General features: G+C 48.3%; 1 protein-coding gene across 1 annotated transcript in view; it reads right to left on the bottom strand.

Moving 5' to 3' along the window:
* Positions 1-12,740, bottom strand: part of DPF3 (double PHD fingers 3) — a 193,791-nt gene that overhangs the window by 28,153 nt on the left and 152,898 nt on the right.

The following is a 12,740-nucleotide window of genomic DNA, read 5'->3' as shown; positions in this document are numbered from 1 at the left end:
AGTCCAACTTGGAGCACGCAGTGGGTATCTGAGCCAGTGGTTTCCCAGAGACTGAAAGCAATTACGGGATGAGCGTCCAACGACAAAGCCTGGGCCTCGGGAGTCACCGGGCCGCATCTCATTCCCAGTTGTGCCCCGTGGCACTTGCATCCAACCCGAGGAGGCTACTTCCCTCTCTCTGCAGCTCCACTTCCTCATCTGTAAAATCGACCCAGCCGTGCCTGTCAGCTGCCGATGCCCCCAGAGCATCACACTTACGGGCTGTGAGGCAGGCACACGGTTCTACGCTGAATTTCACAGTAGCTCACAAGATAAGGATGGTCAGCCCCACTGTACAGATGAGGAAACTGAGTCTGAGGGCACTGAAGCAACTCCCTCAGTGGCAGGGCCAGCATTTGAACTCAGGTCTGCCTGGCTTTGAAGCACGTGACTGAAAGATGCGTTATTCTCCATCCAGACACTCCTTCCAGTGCCCGGGGCTGACGTGTCTATGGCCTCTTGCCCTCTGCCTCTGGTGACATTGGGCCAGTGGGAGGCAGGGACAGGAGAATGGGGGGTGAGAAGGGGAAGATGGGGATTTGTGCCCTGCCCTCCCTGCTTGGGCAGCATGCTGGTGCAGGTACTACCCCACCCCCCTGTCCTGGGCACCATGTGTCCTCCCCCTGCCCCTTGGCACTCAGGATGGAAGGGCTCCCCCTCTCCGTTTCGCCACTTCTATCCTGCCCACACCTCTTTAATCATTTTGGCATCTAATTCTCTTCCCTTTAGCCCTTCTGAGTAGAATCCTATGTCCCAGTGGGCCCAGGACAGATACAAAAGGAGGCCATTTTGACAAAGGGACCATACCCTACCAGACTGGGTCATAGACGTTTGGGGCTCCCCACACCTTCCTGACTTCTCTCTGCAGAACCATGTGGAGGATGGAGGAATGCCTACAACCAGTCCCCCAGAGAAGCCCCAAGTGAGAAAAGCCCTGCATGACTCAGTTTGGGATAAAACTCAGGGGATACTTAAAAAATCCCCCAGGTCAGACTTGCATACTCATGGTGGAGTATTAATCCCTATGACTATTTTAAATGCCTAGGCCTTACCCAAAGAGCCAACCATGGCTCCACTGAGCTCAAATGATGAGAGTAGCCCAGGTCCTGCAGTGTCTAGGCACCAAGAGGCTCCTCTTGGGCAAGTCCCCGTGGGCTTCTCCTCCTGGCCTGGAAGTCCAGAGGCCAGACGCGTGGGTGGCCTTTGGGAGACCTGGTGTCTGGCCCTGGCTCTCCTACTAACCAGCTATGCACCCTTGGACAAACCCCATACTTCTTTGGGCCTTGGTTTCCCCATCTGTAAAATAGGACAATTGAATCAAATAATCTTGAAGTCCTTTGATTCTAGTACTTCGTCATTCTCTGTTTTCTCTGGGCTCTCTGAGGCCTGTATGCCTCCTGAATGAATTAGTCCCTGGACTCTGATAGAAAACCAATGTAAGCTCCCGGCCTTAGGATCCACCCAGGGCTGCCTACATCCCTCTCCCCTCCCCCTCACCAAGCCAGGTCAGCAGCTGCCTTCCTGTGGCTTCGTTTCTTCTTCCAGGCCACACTTGGTGCTTATTTTAAACTGAATTCTTCCAGATAGAAGCACAGGGGCTGGAATAAGGGTGGGATGTAACATCCTGATTTTTCAAAGCCACATTCCTTGGGGCCTGGCACTGACCCATGTACGAGGAATGAGTCCAGAGACAGGATCTATCAAATGCCAGGGATCCACAAATCCTGTATCTTCATTGAGGGAGGGCATTCTGCTTATTTTAGGAATTTGCTATATATGAATGTGACTCCAGTTTTTAAAAAACAGGAAGAATGGAGATAAGCAACAAGCTTTTCATTTCTAAATACTATATAACCTGATTTCGGATCCCCAGCAGAGAATGCAGAAACTCCCAAAACCAAAGCATTAAATGTGTTAGTGGGACTCTTTCCTGCCCTGCTGAGAAGCAGGGTAGCAGAACTCTGTTAAACTCTGGGATCTGCCTTCTTGTGTCCGCTAATTGGCTGTGTGACCTTGGGCAAGTTACTTAATCTCTCCAAACCTGGGTTTCCTGGTCTGGAAAATGGAGCTGATAATAGTTCCCATCTCACATGGGTGTTATGAGAACTGAATGAGCTCATCCTTGTAAAGTGCTCAGCACAGTGGCTGGCACACAGCAAACACTCAACATTAGCTGGGCTGGCTAGCTTCTCTGGTTCCTGACACCTCCAGCAGCCAGTGCACAGAACAGAACTGGGGACCCAAGGTAGGTGCGAAATATGTACTTTCCTGACTTGGCATAAAGAAAATAAATATTTATTGAGCGCAACTATGAACCAGACAGGGAGCTAATTGTTTTTGCACGTGGTCTCATTTAACCCTCTTGGAAACCCTCTAAGGTTAATCTTACTGTCCTCACTTGACACAAAAAGAAAGCAAAGCTCAGAGAGGTTTCAGGATTTGTCCAAGGTCACAGCCAGGAAGTGACGTAGCAAAGATGCAAATCCTGGACTTCTGACTTGAGAACCATCTTCTGGCGTCCCCTTTGCAGAGATGGTATCTTCATTTCTTATTCTGGGTCCTACACTAGCGTGTCCTTAATCTACTTAAAGGGCAAAATATAATCCTTTTTTTAAATCATACATTTAAAATTACTTAAATAATAAATATAAATGTCAACATTCCTGGGGAAAATAAACAAAGAAAGATTTAAAAAAATTAGACCTATGACCATAAAGTATGGCAGCCCCCAGATCTGGAAATGTGGCTAGTGTGCTCTCCCTCAGGATCTCCGGGTGAATATCTGCCATAAACACTGCCTCAGATGCAGATGGGGCTTTATTTGTGAGTCCCGACCTACCCGGTATGGCTCGCTGGCCTTTCCCTGAGGTACACCCCCATCCACCTGCAGCATCCCTGTAAGTGCCTCACTTCCTTTGGGGAACCAAATGTCCAGTAGCATGTGGTAAATATTCCTGCCTGGATGTCCTGCTAGTTCCACACACTCCTATGTGAAAATTTCATCATTCTCCAAAATTACCTCCTCCTCTAGAATATTCTAGTTATTCTCCCTCGTGTCTCCACGACCCAAGCTCAACACTTCAAGAGTCATCGTTGCTCCTCCCTCTCGCTTGGACTCCACATCCTGTTCTGCAGGGTTTTCACTCATGAAGTCTCTCCTGTTGTCCCCGTCTACTTTGTCCCTGCTGTCATCACCATCCAGACTTCATGTCTTCGCCTATCTCCTTCTCAGCCATTGGGCTTAAGGCTCTCTGCCCTGAACACACCCTTCCAGAGATGTGTCTGGGATCATCATGTTCACCACTGACATCTAAGAAAATCAGTCTGGTATTCCCAGTACCCTTGTCCAACTCTGTACCCCCCAATCCTCCTACCCCAAAGCTCTGCTCTGACCAAGCTGGTCTCTCTCCTGTCCTGCTATGTGCATCCCACACTCCTCCACATTTTGGGAGCAACCACAGTGCTGGGGCTAGGATGCAGGATGAATGTAGTGTACTTCCTGCCTTCCAAAGGCTGACAGTCCAACCTGAAGAACAGACAGACTGCTGTCATCCCATGTGACAGGAGGTGGCCTACACAAAGGTATATACAAGGTAAGGCAGATTCCAGGAAAAGGTGAGTGACAGGAGAGGTGGGAGACACTGCAGGGGAGGGAGGGAGGCATTGCTGACTGGGATCAAATCCTGTCTCTGCCATTTTTTGCTGTGTGACCTCAAGAAAGTTAATTAACGCCTCTCCTCCCCAGTCTCCTTATCTGTAGGTTGGAGATGATCATACCATCGGTCTCATGGCACTTCTGTGAGGGTAAAAGAATTAATATAGAGGGCGCCTGGGTGGCTCAGTTGGTTAAGCGACTGCCTTCGGCTCAGGTCATGATCCTGGAGTCCCGGGATCGAGTCCCGCATCGGGCTCCCTGCTCGGCGGGGAGCCTGCTTCTCCCTCTGACCCTCCCCCCTCTCATGCTCTCTGTCTCTCATTCTCTCTCTCTCAAATAAATAAATAAAATCTTTAATAAAAAAAAAAAATAAAAAAAATAAATAAATAAAAATAAAAAAAATTAAAAAAAAAAAGAATTAATATAGATAAAACCCATAGAACATTCCAGGTCCATAATATAAGTCAACGAACTTATGCTATTACTATTACTACCTCACCGGCCCACCACCACCAACTCCCACACATACCCCTCCATCCCTGGAGAATAAAGTCAATTCAGTACTAATTCACTGGAGATCTGCTTGGCCTCCTAGGGAAGCACCTCTGACACACCGGCTCCTGCCCCCCAACCACTCCCTCCCCTGAATCCCGAAAGTGCTCTCTATCTACTCAATGAAATATGCTTGGCGGGGTGTTATCTCTGTGATATCGGCCTTATCTTTCCAACTCTATTGGAGATAGAGGAAATAAGGAACAGGTGAAGGAGGAAGAAACATTCATTAAGCACAACCCAGGTGCAAACATTTTTATATACATTATCACACGTGCCTTTCCCAACCATGCACCATCCCCACTCCACACCTGAGGACATGGAGCCTCCCAGCAGCAAAATGATTTTTTTCAAAAATGCCCCAGATAACCAGCTAACAAGTGACAGAACCACAATTTGACCTCAGCTTTTTCTCACTCCGAAGTCAGTGCATGTCCCTCTTCACCGAGCTTTCTCTCTCACCTGGACAGCACGGACCTTGCTGCCTACTTCCCTTACCCACCACCACGACTTGAAGTAAGAGACATCAAAGGCTGTGTACCAGGCCCTTTGACCTCACAATTCCACCCCTAGGAAATCATGAAAGCATTATGCAAAGATACAGCCGCAATATTGTTTGCAATAGTGAACAAACTTTAAACCGTCTAAATGTCCAACAAGTGGAACACAGCTTGAGCAAACTGGGGTGTGCCCACGTGATAGAACACCATATAGCTCTCAAATGTCATAAACATGTCTTTACTGACCTGGAATGATGCTTCCCATGTACTGTTGAGTGAAGGCATGGGTTAAAATGGTCTGTACCATGGTGTGCATACGTGCGTGTGTGTATGTGTATGTGTGTGTGTGTGTGTGTAGAAAGAGACAGAGACGGACAGAATCCTCAAATGGTATACAAAACCAAAATGGAAGCTATCTCTCAGGAGTAAGATTATGGGTGATTTTTATTTTTCCTTTATGCATATCTGTAATTTCTGATTTTTCTGCAATGAATACATACCATTTCCATAGAAAAAAATTATTTAAAAAAGCAAACTGCTACACATGTTCATATCTACCCTGTTATCGGTCATCTACATCTTGGTAGGAATTATTTGCCACAAAGTTTGCATTCAGGAACAGCTAGCTGAGAACCAGCTCTGACTGGAGGACAAAATAATTCAGGAGGCCGTGGGTTACAGCCCAGAAAAGGCAAACCAAGTCCTTGAGAGCCAGAGGTGTAGGCCAGGGAGGGGAGGGCAGGCAGCAGGAGCAAAGGAAGGGAAGAGATGCAGGCGTGCGGGGAGCAGGGACAGACTGCAGCTTCTCTTCAGCCCTGCCTGCGGCCAGCCCTGCTGGGTGCTACCGGTGTCCACAACAGGATGGCATTTAAATATTTAAACAGACCCAGCTTCGCTGTCACAAATGCACTCCATCTCCAGGGATCAATCCCATGCCACAGGCCCTGCTCCACAAATCAAGTTTCCGGGGCACAGAGCCATTCCCACCCTCCCCCGCCGCACCCCATGCAAGGACCTGCAAGATAATAGCATGGACAACTGAGTGATGAGCCCAGCTTCCCTTCAGTGACAAGGGCAGCCAGCCTGAAGGCCGCGTTATTGGCTTTTCCACTGCAGCTCGAAGCTAAAAGCACATGAGTCTTAGAGAATGTGGGGCCTTAATGCCCTCAAAAAAAAAATTTTTTTTTTAATAAGACTGCAATAGTCATCTGATTCTCCTGTACACTCAGGTATGGGGGAATCCTGAGTAATTTTAGGGAGTTGAGATCAAGCAGATTTTGTGAGACTACCTTGGGTGCAAGCTGGGTCTGCCCCATACACCAGTCCGTCCAGCCCACAGCTCCTCTCAGCCTGTAACATGGCGGCCCGACATCTTGTCTCCAGGGAGAAGAGCCTCATTGTTAAGCCACTGCCTGAGAAGAAAGGAGCCCATGGTGTGGGGAAGGGGTGCTGACGGGGGAGGTCTAGACACTCAAGAAAGGAGCCCCCACATTGACAAATCAGGAAAGTGACGCCATAGCCCCTGAAGGGTAGAACCAGGACCAGACCCCCAGACTCTTTGCTTTTCATCCCATACCCTTCTCCCTCCAGGATTCCACCATCAAGAAGAGCAGGAAGGAACCCGAAACCCTATTCTGACACTGCCCCATTTGGACATAGTTACACCCCCACTGAATTTCTAAAAGGGAGGTAATACTGTGAAGTGGCCGTGTTTTCAGTCACGGGCCACACGATCAAAAATACATGCCTGTGGGGTGAGGGTGGTGGAGAACAAAGTTTTTACTGATATGGAGGCTGAGTTGAGAGCACCCACTCCTGATGTGTGAATACCCGACATGACTCAGAGGTGAGTCATGCTCCCGGGAAGGCTTTGATTATGTCTATTTGCCTTTTGTCACTAATCTACCCTAATGCCCCAGGTTGGGGGGGGGGGGATTTTAATAGATTTAAATGTAAAAGGTTTAAAAGTATATAATCTATTCCATTCCACTGACTCCAGCTTGCCAGCCTGACGCCTAGAAGCCATTTGTTAACAGTGGACATGGCTTCACCTCATAAATGAGATGTATGTGATCATTAATTCACTTCTGGTTTTTTTTAGAGACAGGGAGACAGGGTGGGTGGAGGGAGAGGAGGGAGAGGAGGGAGAGGAGGGAGAGAATCCTAAACAGGCTCCATGCCCTGTGAGGAGCCGACTCAGGGCTCAATCTCACAATCCTGAAATCATGATCTGAGCCAAAATCAAGAGTCGGACACTCAACCGACTGAGCCACTCAAGCACCCCATTAATTCACCTTTAAAGACTTATTTATTTGAGGTGGGGGAGGGGCAGAAGGAGAGAGAGACTCTTTTTTTTTTTTTTTTTAATTTGACAGAGACAGACACAGCGAAAGAGGGAACATAAGCGGGGGAATGGGAGAGAGAAGCAGGCTTCCCGCGGAGCAGGGACCCCGATGCGGGGCTCAATCCCAGGACCCTGGGATCATGACCTGAGCCAAAGGCAGACGCTTAATGACTGAGCCACCCAGGTGCCCCGAGAGAGAGACTCTTAAGCAGACTCCAGGCTGAGTGCAGAGCCCAACACGGGGCTCCATCTCACAATCCTGAGATCATGATGTGAGCCAAAACCAAGAGTCAGACGCTTAACTGACTGTGCCACACAGGTGCCCCTAATTCACTTTTAAAACATGTTTTTTCCTCAACTCACAGGACAGCCACACTCCAGGGTAGGAGGCCATATTTCACCCGCAGGATGTATGGACAAGTCCCCTCACCTCTCTGCACCTCGGTTTCTTCATACTAAAGTGAGGTCAATTGTCCCCGCCTCTCAAGGTTATTGTGAGGATTTACAGAGACAACGTACGTAACGTGCTCGGCACCGTGCTCTGCACACCGTAAGCACCATGAGCAGGCGTTATCACCGTGATCAGAAAAAGCTGGGAACAAAAGACAAGGGTTGGCAAGGCTGTGGAGAAACTGGAACACTTGTACACTGCTGGTGGGAATGCAAAATGGTGCGGCTGCTCTGGAAAATAGTATGAAGCTTCCTCAAAAAACTAAAAATAGAATTGCCATAGGATCCAGCAATCCCACTTTTGGGTATTTGTCCAAAAGAACTGAAATCAGGATCTCAAAGAAATATTAGCACTCCCATGTTCATTGCAGCACTATTCGCAATAGCCAAGATGTGCAAACAACCTAACTGTCTGTTAAGAGATGAATTGATAACGAAAATTTGGTAGAAACATACAATGGACTATCCTTCAGCTTTTAAAAAGAAGGAATCCTTCAATATGCAACAACATGAATGAATCTCGAGGACGTTATGCTGAGTGAAATAAGCCAGTCCCAGCCAAACAAATGCTGCCTGATTCCACTTACGTGAGGTAGCCCAAATAGTCAGCCTCGGGGCATCAGAGAGGGGAATGGTGGTTGCTGGAGGCTGGCGGAGAAGGGGAGTTACGAAATCACTAACCAATGGGCATAACGTTTCAGTGGAGCAGGATGAATAAACCCTACAGATCGGCTGCACGGCATTGTGCCTATGTTCAGCAATAGATTGTACACTAAAAAAATGTATTAAGAAGGTAGATGGTTAAGTATTCTTTCCACAGTAAAATAAACTTAATTTTTTAAAAAAAATTTTAAAGAAAAAACTGGGAATGGGCGCCTGGGTGGCTTGGACGGGTAAGTGTCTGCCTTTGGCTCAGGTCATGATCCCTGGGTCCCTGGATGGAGCCCCGCTCAGCAGGGAGCCTGCTTCTCCCTCTCCCTCTGCCCCACCCCCCCCCGCTTGTGTGCTCTCACTCTCTCAATTAAATTTTTAAAATCTTTAAAAAAAAAAAAGAAGAAGAAGAAAGAAAAATGGGAAGGGGAAAAAAAAAAAAAACTTCACTTCCATTGTGCCCAGCAAAGGGGTAAAGGGGGGCTTGGCTTCCCCCTAAATGGCTGCTGCTTAGAGACACCATGTTCTCCCTCTCTCCCCCTGCTGAATATCACCCCACCACCCCCATCTTCTCCCCTGTGATGCTTCCTGCACAAAGACAATGGCAAAGTGGGTCTCATCCAGAGTCAGTCCCAGTGATGCTAATAGAAAATTCAGGATTGGGAGCAGTTGGAGAGAGAAGAGATAAACATTTAGAATGATTTTTAAAACATCCCAGTAGCCCGACCCAAGGACTGCTTTCATATGCCTGTCTCCAGTTATCATCCCACCTCTAAAAGGGGGCTAATGGCACTGTTAGGATTTAAAGCTATTAAGTAAATTAAGGCCAAGTGCTGGATTGCTGAGTTTTATATGGGACTGCTGAGTTTGAGATCAATGCTGGGGGGGAAAATAAAAAAACGAGAAAGGAAAGATTCTAAAGAGGCCAACTAAAACAGTGAAGCAAGCCTATGGCAGTTGGCGTGGAGAATTCCTGAAGACTCTAGAACTTCCAGATGCCAAAAGCAGGGACTAATAAAAAGGCTGAACAGTTAGAGGCCAGATGCCTTCAAATTTGAATGAAGTAGACCAGTCACTCTCAAAAGTCAGTATTCAGAAGTAATTCCCCTGAGGAGCTCTCAAAAAAAATGCAGGTTCCTGGGTCTGCTCCCCATGGTTCTGATGCAGGAGGTCTGGTATGAGGCCCGGGAATCACATTTTAATAAGCATCTCGGTTCTCTCTGTGCAAAAAGCACAGGCCCAGAGGCGCCTGAGTGGCTCAGTCGTTGAGCATCTGCCTTCGGCTCAGGTCATGATCCCAAGGTCCTGGGATCGAGCCCCACATCGGGCTCCCTGCTCCGCGGGAGGCCTGCTTCTCCCTCTCCCACTCCCCCTGCTTGTGTTCCTGCTCTCTCTCTCTCTGTCAAATAAATAAATAAAAATCTTAAAAAAAAAAAAAGCACAGGCCCACACTTTGACAAACACTGACGGCCTTCCCCATGAAGTCATGTTCAGTCACTCTGTGGATAATGAACACTTTTCTTTGGCAAGACGTTGGAACAGAAGAAACAGCACTTTTATCCTCAAGCTTGTAAACGTTCAGGATAATTAATAGGGACTGGTTACGTGCTGGAAAATGAAGTATTCATGTACACACACACCACAGATTGGGTAAAAAAATAAATTATGTTCAGATGATTTAGTATTTCTCTGAGATGGAATAAATTCGATGGCTCCATGAAAGGCAACATGCAAACTATCTATCACCTGAAGTTAGCAGCTAAGATAATATTTCAACCACCCATCTTGAAAGGGATGCTTGGACCAAGAACATAATAGGACAACTACATTTAGGAATATAAACCAGGAAGGGTTAAACACAATCGCATCTGAAAGATAGCTATTACTACTCCACGTATAAGCCCAGGAAGAGGTGGTGGGGTACAAGGTGGCCTAATATTTTCATAAATAACTCGAAAGATGGAGTGGGGATTATGCAAATCAAACCACAGACAACACAACAATGGCAGGGATTGCAAATCTGCAGAGGATGAAATTCAACTACGGGGCAATGTCTTTAAATTTGCCTTTATTGAATCTTGTATATTGAAGTCACATATTATTGTATCTCTTTATTGAGACTCAATAGGGCTAAGTGCGGAGTGATTTATGGAAGAAGGAATAATCAAATGCATTAAGTAGAAAGGAGCACGCACCTGGCGAGGCATGGGGTCAGGACAGGCCCTGCATGGGAAGTCGTTGGCATGGTGCACAGGGCAAGGGGTGGGCCAAGTACTTCTGTTCTCTACAGACACGGGCTGTTATTAAGAGCCGATGTCTAAAATAAACAAGGAAATGTGTCTGTTACTCTTGGAGCTACTTGGCCTTGGTGTTACTTCCAGTGGGAGTGCTGAGCTTAAATGTAAACCTGGAAGGGAATTTAGAGCAGGCCATCACAGAGGTTATGGGATGTGGCCCTAGATAAACCAAGAATACAAGGGGACGTGAAAAGCATCTCCAAAATAGACAAAATGCTCAGTGTGCCCATTTGTTGGGAAAAGATGCGCAAAAGATAAGGAGGCCTGTAGGAGAAAAAAAAAAAATGTAGCTCCTATTAAGGAAAAACAATCCTTCAGAGCACAGCTGGAATCATGGAAGAAAGGGTAGCTTATGGTAACACCATCCCTGGGGACACTCAAGGAGGTGACCAGACACCTCTCTACTTAGGATGCATTAGAGATTATTAAAAGCATTCCTTGCTCAGTTCGGGGGTGGAGGGTGGGCCTCATGACCTCTCCAAAGGTCATCCCTATCCCAAAGGATCACATGTCTGAAGGGCACCAGATAAAAATAAAGTCTATTAATCACCAAGCTGCCACACAATTTCCTACAAGAGCCAGAAGAGACAAGGGCAATCTACGGTGGACCCTGGTCCCCTGAGGGAGGAGAACAGAGGCAGCGGCTGTGTGGGCAGAGCCAAGGAATCAGCTGCTGAGACTTCCAGAAAGCCAACATCAGGCCTTCGTGTAGGCCTCCTGAGCATCACAGCGTAAACAGAAGGAGGAAGAGACCATGGGGACAGGGACAGGAAAAGAGCCAATGGTCCTAAGAGCCCCTAATCACAGCCACAGGAACTGCGGGGGAGGGCGTGATGCAAGCACTTGGTGCAGCAAGAGGGGAGCCAGGCAAGAGAGGGACACCCACAGAGGGTGCTCCGTGGAGGTGACAGGTGAGGAGGCAGACAGCAGACAAAGGAGTGAAGAGAGGAACTGAGAGGTGGGTGAAGAAGGGCACGTGGGGTTATGTCTGGGAATATATGGGATTATTGGCTGCAAATCCCATGAAAATTGAAGAGATGGAGCAAAAAGTAATCCCACTAGCTATGGGAGCAGAAAATCACATCACAAAAATAAAGCTTTTTAAAAGAGGAATCGAATGGCAATGCCCCGGTCCCAAAGCAGCTGTTGGCTTTCTTGAGGGCTGGGCTTCTCCAGCCATACACAGCTGGAAAGCCTGCTCCGAGGGGGTCAGAAGGACCCTTCCCAGCCCAGAACCAGTCCCCAGAGGGCTCATACAGCTAGGGCTTCTGTGCAACCGAACAAAACAGAGGCCCTTCCGGGAGGGCAAGACCCAGGCCAAAGCAGGCACCTCCTGACATCACCAAGAGACACCAGACCCCATGCCCTGCTCCCTCCTCATCCTGGGACAGAACCGCTGTGGGATGGAGATGTTACCTGCAAGAGTTGTCTCAGGAATGCCATCTGCACGGTGTATTAAGCAGCCAAATGGGGGTCATGGAGTTTGAGTTCTTCTAGCAAAATGTTCTCCAACCAGCTGTCACCCCACCGGGCACAGAATAACTTTTTGAAATCAAAAGAGGCCAGTGAAGAGGGAGGAAAAGGGCACCACCCCCGATGTGCTCCCTGAGCCCCATCTCCCCCACTCGCCCTCTGCCTCCACAGAGACCGCACACATTGCCAGATGCCGGCAGAAGGAACCTCAGTGCCAGGGCCCTGCCTGAGCCCCCTCGCTGCCCTTCTCCCATGGCCCAGCTCTGCATCCTCGGAGGGGAGAAGACACGAGGGGAAGATGGTCAGGGAGTGTGGTTTCTAGGGCGGTCCCTGCTGTGGAATGAGCAGATGGCACCCCATACAGTGAGAGATAATTAGGGCAAGGATTTTCAACCCACCACCCAATGCTCTGGTAGGTGAGAAAGACAACAGTGTCTGAGCTGATAGCAATCCCTCCGAAAGCTGAAGGTTCTGGAGCTACACCCACTGGCCCTGCTCCCTGCCCCACTCTCCAGCTCCTCCCTCCCCAGCTCTGTCCGCACCACCTAGACCCAGGAGCCAGGCAGTCCTTGTCCAAGAGATGCCTCTGAAGCAAGCAAGAAAGGCTGGAGATGGATCGAGGGCCATTTATTAAGCTAAGTCAGAGAAAGATTCCTAACTTGCCCTACCTAGGACAGGAGAGAGAGAGGGAAATGAAAGGGAAACATGAAAAGCCAGAGGAGCCAAGTACCTTTGTCGGAGGATTTTGAGTTATGCTTTTGTTTGTAACTCTCTGAAAC

The sequence above is a fragment of the Neomonachus schauinslandi genome, chromosome 9, assembly GCF_002201575.2.
Source record: "Neomonachus schauinslandi chromosome 9, ASM220157v2, whole genome shotgun sequence".
In the NCBI taxonomy this organism is placed as follows: Eukaryota; Metazoa; Chordata; class Mammalia; order Carnivora; family Phocidae; genus Neomonachus; species Neomonachus schauinslandi.
Note: the sequence above shows the minus strand (reverse complement) of the source record. Positions and strands in the feature narration are given on the sequence as shown.